Source organism: Hevea brasiliensis, chromosome 18 (genome assembly GCF_030052815.1).
Source record: "Hevea brasiliensis isolate MT/VB/25A 57/8 chromosome 18, ASM3005281v1, whole genome shotgun sequence".
Lineage (NCBI taxonomy): Eukaryota > Viridiplantae > Streptophyta > Magnoliopsida > Malpighiales > Euphorbiaceae > Hevea > Hevea brasiliensis.
In genome coordinates, this window is record NC_079510.1 from 49042198 (window position 1) to 49049784 (window position 7587).

The window sequence follows — 7587 nt, forward strand, 5'->3', positions numbered from 1 at the left end:
TTTTAAATATTTAATTGGATTGAATTTTATTTAAATAAGTTTGAATAATATATAATTTAAATTTAAAAAATAATATCTATTTATTAATTTATATAATTAAATATAATGTTTATTAATTTTTTATATAATTTGAATTTTTTAGAAAATAAGTTTGAATTTTTTATTAGTAAAAAATATTTTATATGAATTATATATATATATATATATATATATATATATATATATATATATATATATATATATAAAAGAAATGAAATCTACTATATAATGAAATAGAAATAAATAAATGGTGGGGATCGGAATATTTCCATCCGAGCTAAATTCTGAACAAATAGAAAAAAAAAAAAAGAAAGAAAATGAAAGGTTTTTTTTTCTTAGAAAAAAATGAAAGGTTATCATGCCAAGGGTTGCGTATGCAAATTGGATAATATGAATTCATGAATAGGACAGTAACGGATTGAATATTTTTAAATATTTAATTGGATTGAATTTTATTTAAATAAGTTTGAATAATATATAATTTAAATTTAAAAAATAATATCTATTTATCAATTTATATAATTAAATATAATGTTTATTAATTTTTTATATAATTTAAATTTTTTAGAAAATAAGTTTGAATTTTTTATTAGTAAAAAATATTTTATATGAAAAAAAAATATATATATATATATATAAGAAATGAAATCTACTATATAATGAAATAGAAATAAATAAATGGTGGGGATCGGAAGATTTTCATCCAAGCTAAATTCTGAATAAATAGAAAAAAAAAAAAAGAAAATGAAAGGTTTTTTTTATTAGAAAAAAATGAAAGGTTATCATGCCAAGAGTTGCGTATGCAAATTGGATAATATAAATTCATGAATATGACAGTAACGGATTGAATATTTTTAAATATTTAATTGGATTGAATTTTATTTAAATAAGTTTGAATAATATATAAGTTAAATTTTACAAATAATATCTATTTATTAATTTATATAACTAAATATAATATTTATTAATTTTTTATATAATTTAAATATTTTAGAAAATAAGTTTGAATTTTTTATTAGTAAAAAATATTTTATATATATATATATATATATATATATATATATATATATATATATATATATATATATATATATATATATATAATCTACTATGTAATGAAATAGAAATAAATAAATGGTGGGGATCGGAAGATTTTCATCCGAGCTAAATTCTAAACAAATAAAAAAAAAAAAAATGAAAGGTTTTTTTTTCTTAGAAAAAAAATGAAATGTTATTATGCCAAGGGTTGCGTTTGCAAATTGGATAATATGAATTTATGAATAGTACAGTAACGGATTGAATATTTTTAAATATTTAATTGGATTGAATTTTATTTAAATAAGTTTGAATAATATATAAGTTAAATTTAAAAAATAATATCTATTTATTAATTTATATAACTAAATATAATATTTATTAATTTTTTATATAATTTAAATATTTTAGAAAATAAGTTTGAATTTTTTATTAGTAAAAAATATTTTATATGAATTATATATATATAAGAAATGAAATCTACTATATAATGTAATAGAAATAAATAAATGGTGGGGATCGGAAGATTTTCATCCCGAATTAAATTCTGAACAAATACAAAAAAAAAAGAAAGAAAGAAAATGAAAGTTTTTTTTTTTCCGAAGAAAATGTAGGGTTATTATGCCAAGAGCTGCGCATGCAAATTGAATATATATGAATTCATGAATAGGACAGTAACGGATTGAATATTTTTAAATATTTAATTGGATTGAATTTTATTAAAATAAGTTTGAGTAATATATAATTTAAATTTAAAAAATAATATCTATTTATTAATTTATATAATTAAATATAATGTTCATTAATTTTTTATATAATTTAAATATTTTAGAAAATAAGTTTGAATTTTTTATTAGTAAAAAATATTTTATATGAATTATATATATATATATATATATATATATATATATATATATATATATATATATATATATATATATATATATATATATAAAAGAAATGAAATCTACTATATAATGAAATAGAAATAAATAAATGGTGGGGATAGAAAGATTTTCATCCGAGTTAAATTCTGAACAAATAGAAAAAAAAAAAAAAAAAAGAAAATGAAAGCTTTTTTTTTTCTTAGAAAAAAATGAAAGGTTATTATGCCAAGGGTTGCGCATGCAAATTGGATAATATGAATTCATGAATAGGACAGTAACGGATTGAATATTTTTAAATATTTAATTTGATTGAATTTTATTTAAATAAGTTTGAATAATATATAATTTAAATTTAAAAAATAATATCTATTTATTAATTTATATAATTAAATATAATGTTTATTAATTTTTTATATAATTTGAATTTTTTAGAAAATAAGTTTGAATTTTTTATTAATAAAAAATATTTTATATGAATTATATATATATATATATATATATATATATATATATAAAAGAAATGAAATCTACTATATAATGAAATAGAAATAAATAAATGGTGGGGATCGGAAGATTTTCATCCGAGCTAAATTCTGAATAAATAGAAAAAAAAAAGAAAGAAAATGAAAGGTTTTTTTTTCTTAGAAAAAAATGAAAGGTTATTATGCCAAGGGTTGCGAATACAAATTGGATAATATGAATTCATGAATAGGACAGTAACGGATTGAATATTTTTAAATATTTAATTGGATTGAATTTTATTTAAATAAGTTTGAATAATATATAATTTAAATTTAAAAAATAATATCTATTTATTAATTTATATAATTAAATATAATGTTCATTAATTTTTTATATAATTTAAATATTTTAGAAAATAAGTTTGAATTTTTTATTAGTAAAAAATATTTTATATGAATTATATATATATATAAAAGAAATGAAATCTACTATATAATGAAATAGAAATAAATAAATGGTGGGGATAGAAAGATTTTCATCCGAGCTAAATTCTGAACAAATAGAAAAAAAAAGAAAGAAAATGAAAGGTTTTTTTTTCTTAGAAAAAAATGAAAGGTTATTATGCCAAGGGTTGCGTATGCAAATTGGATAATATAAATTCATGAATAGGACAGTAACGGATTGAATATTTTTAAATATTTAATTGGATTGAATTTTATTTAAATAAGTTTGAATAATATATAATTTAAATTTAAAAAATAATATCTATTTATTAATTTATATAATTAAATATAATGTTTATTAATTTTTTATATAATTTGAATTTTTTAGAAAATAAGTTTGAATTTTTTATTAGTAAAAAATATTTTATATGAATTTTATATATATATATATATATATATATATATATATATATATATATAAAAGAAATGAAATCTACTATATAATGAAATAGAAATAAATAAATGGCGGGGATCGGTAGATTTTCATCCGAGCTAAATTCTGAACAAATAGAAAAAAAAAAAAAGAAAATGAAAGGTTTTTTTTTCTTAGAAAAAAATGAAAGGTTATTATGCCAAGGGTTGCGTATGCAAATTGGATAATATGAATTCATGAATAGGACAGTAACGGATTAAATATTTTTAAATATTTAATTGGATTGAATTTTATTTAAATAAATTTGAATAATGTATAAGTTAAATTTAAAAAATAATATCTATTTATTAATTTATATAACTAAATATAATATTTATTAATTTTTTTAAATATTTAATTAGATTAAATTTTATTTAAATAAGTTTGAGTAATATATAATTTAAATTTAAAAAATAATATCTATTTATTAATTTATATAATTAAATATAATGTTCATTAATTTTTTATATAATTTAAATATTTTAGAAAATAAGTTTGAATTTTTTATTAGTAAAAAATATTTTATATATATATATATATATATATATATATATATATATATATATATATATATATATATATATATATAAGAAATGAAATCTACTATATAATGAAATAGAAATAAATAAATGGTGGGGATAGAAAGATTTTCATCCGGGCTAAATTCTGAACAAATAGAAAAAAAAAAGAAAGAAAATGAAAGGTTTTTTTTTCTTAGAAAAAAATGAAAGGTTATTATGCCAAGGGTTGCGTATGCAAATTGGATAATATGAATTCATGAATAGGACAGTAACGGATTGAATATTTTTAAATATTTAATTGGATTGAATTTTATTTAAATAAGTTTGAATAATATATAAGTTAAATTTAAAAAATAATATCTATTTATTAATTTATGTAGCTAAATATAATATTTATTAATTTTTTATATAATTTAAATATTTTAGAAAATAAGTTTGAATTTTTTATTAGTAAAAAATATTTTATATGAATTATATATATATATATATATATATATATATATATATATATATATATATATATATGTCGCAAGGGATTTTGCGGTCGCCTGGACGATCACTCACCGAAGTGGGAAAGAGTGAGGAGTCGCCACCTTAGTTTTGAGGGTAACTAAAGAAAACCATTTGTGAAGATAAATTGAAATAAAACCACTTCAAAACAGAGATTCTAGGTTCGGGGTCCGTAAACGGGTGGGGAAGGTGTTAGGCACCCCACCTCGTCCCTTAATAAGGGTAAGTAGATTTAACTTTGCATTAGTTAGGAAGGCTCGAATGGACATGTTGATCCTTTTAACTAAAGGAGCATTTAATTTTTTTTTTTCACTAAATTTGGATCACCCAGATACATAAGTAAATGAGACAACCTTAGTGAATTGACGTCGTGAATCATTTTTGGTTTTGAGATTGTTTTGCGTGTAGGTTAAAATTAGGTGTGAGAATCGGATAAGAACTCTCTTCCGATCTCTCTTAAATTCTGAGAGGAGATCGGATAAGAATCCTCCTCCGATCTCTCTTGGGGTATTTAAAATTTGGGATTGAGAATCGGATAAGAACTCTCCTCCGATCTCTTTTAAGTATTCATTAAAATTTTAGCTCAGGGATCGGTAAGAACTTTCCTCCAATTTCTATTTAATGTTTATTAAAATTTGGAGTTGAGACCGGATAAGAACTCTCCTCCGATCTCCGTTTAATATTTATTAAAATTTTGAGTCGAGACCGGATAAGAACTCTCCTCCGATCTCTATTTAATTTTTATTAAAATTTTGATTTGAGACCAGATAAGAACTCTCCTCCGATCTCTATTAAGTATTTATTTAAAATTTTGATTTGAGAATCGGATAAGAACTCTCTTCCGATCTCTATTAAGTATTTATTTAAATTTTGATTTGAGACCGGATAAGAACTCTCTTCCGATCTCTTTTAAATTAACAGGAACCTGAATGGGATCTTTCTGATCTCCCGAATTTTGATTTCAGCTACATGTCATAAGATCCTAAAGCTAAGGATTCTAACGTTCTAAGGTGTGGGGTAAGGCTTCTAATTGATATTTTTGTGACTAAATAAGAGAAGCTGGACTAAATTTTGCTGACTTCCCCTAAGGTCACTTTACTAGTACCTGTTAATGTCCGATCTATTCTGTTTCGTTTACTTTGGTTTTATCCCACTTTATGGCATCTTGCCGAATTGCCGTTTACGTCTGCCTAATATTGTGGCTATTTTCCTGACGTGTTATTCAGGCTCTTTCTCTTAAAAAAACCCTTAAGTTGCAGTTACCTACGTTTTTACCCAACCACTTACACGCTACTAGGAACTAGAAAATTTGCATTGAAGCAGCGAAGGTTAATAAAATGATAGACTGATCACTAAAGAAATAAACTTGAGAGTAACATTCTTTAAGGTTCTTTGGCACTAAATAAACTTGGAGAAAATCACATACATAAAAAGAACAAAGAAAATGCGGAAAGTAAACGTAAATACTTGATAAAACAGCAATATGAGCTCTTACCTGTAAGGAGCCAAATCTATTGAAATAACTATGGGGTGACAAATAGTAATAAGACAGCGGACTGATTAGCTGGAGGGCTGATGTTCGTTGTGAAATGAAGGGTACTTAGCTAAAATACAATCAAATTAAGATAAAAACCGAGTGAAATGAAGTTGAGCTTGGATAATGGGAATGAAGACAGAGATGATAAAGGGCTGAAAGTGAGAGTGTGACCAGATAATGAACAAACTGAAAATGTAGAGTTCCAGTATTCAGAATCCTTTTCAAGAAAACACTTCAGAAAACTAGTTTCAAAAGTCTTTCTAATCAAAACTTCAAAGTAGCAGAGTAACAAACTGAATCAAGTTTCAGAGTTCTTCCGCTATAATAACTACCTCTCTTTTTTGCCCGTCCCTTGAACAGTTTTTCATGCAGGTATTTATAGGAATCGGGTGCTCCCCATGAAGGGTCAGGATTTATTTTGAGGGAGATGGAGGGTCAAGATTTCGAAGGACATGATCGGATGTTCAGGAATTAAAGAGAATCAAAATGAATGGCTGAGATCACTCTTCAAAATATTTGTCCTTTTCTTCTTTCAATCTGACGGTCCCAAATCTTCTCGTCCGGAACGATCTGAGGGCTAAGAGCGAAAGACGCTGGTATTGTCGTCTTCTCTCTTGATCCAAGGGTTCCGGGTTTGTCCTTACCAGTGAGATCAACGGTAGGGATTGGGATGTACAGGACTGTCATGACATACCTCGCACCACAAGATTATGGCGATTCTTAGGCGTGCGGTGGAGATCTCGTCTGCAATGCTTTAACTACCTCGGCTCTGATTTTGACGACGGTTATTGGGATTTGTCTTATTCTTTTTGCCTTCCGATCTTCCCTCTTCTCGATCTTCTTGACACGCTCCTATTCCGATCTCTCATGCTGATCTCCCATCCTCCGATCTATTATTCCGATCTTTCCCTTTCTCAGGTCCGGTCTGGTCAAAGCATTAATTTCCTCGATTCCCGGCGTTGCCGTTTCGCTTCGATAATAAATGCCCGTTTTCCCCTATATATACCCCTGACGACAGAGACATTTCCTTCATCTGATTTTCCTTTCTTCCTTCTTTCTTTTCCAGTTATAGCTGCTCCGGTGGTCGTTCCGGCCATGATTGTGGTTTTTGATCCCTCTCCGATGGACTTCCTTATTCCTCGACTGAAAATTTACGACCCCGGTGATCGCATAACCTTGTCTGATGATGGTGAGAGGACTGGGTTAATTGACCGATCTGGATTGTGGACCTCGACCGTGCCGATCCCGAGTTGTTCAACTGGCATGATCGACAAACTGATTTTGGCCGAGCAAATTGCTGATGCTCACGACTTTGGCGGTTGCTTCCTCAAGTTCATTCGGCTTCTCACCACATTGAGTGTTCCGACAGCGGTTTCCTTCCACATTGGGTGTTCCGACAGCGGATTAAGCTCCGATCGGTGACACCCTTGGGATCAGTTATAAACCTGGGACTCTTTAGATAGGATGTTCCACCGGTCTCTAGAGATCGCCCAAATGATGTAATCCTTCAATGTAATCAGATCTCTAGAGATCGCCCAAATGATATAGTTAGACCTTCATTGTAATCCGATCCCTAGAGATCGCCCAAATGATGTAATCCGATCTTTTGGAAATAAAAATCTTGTTTCTCCAATTATTATCTTATTGATTATTTTTCGATCTCTGATATATTTGTCCGATC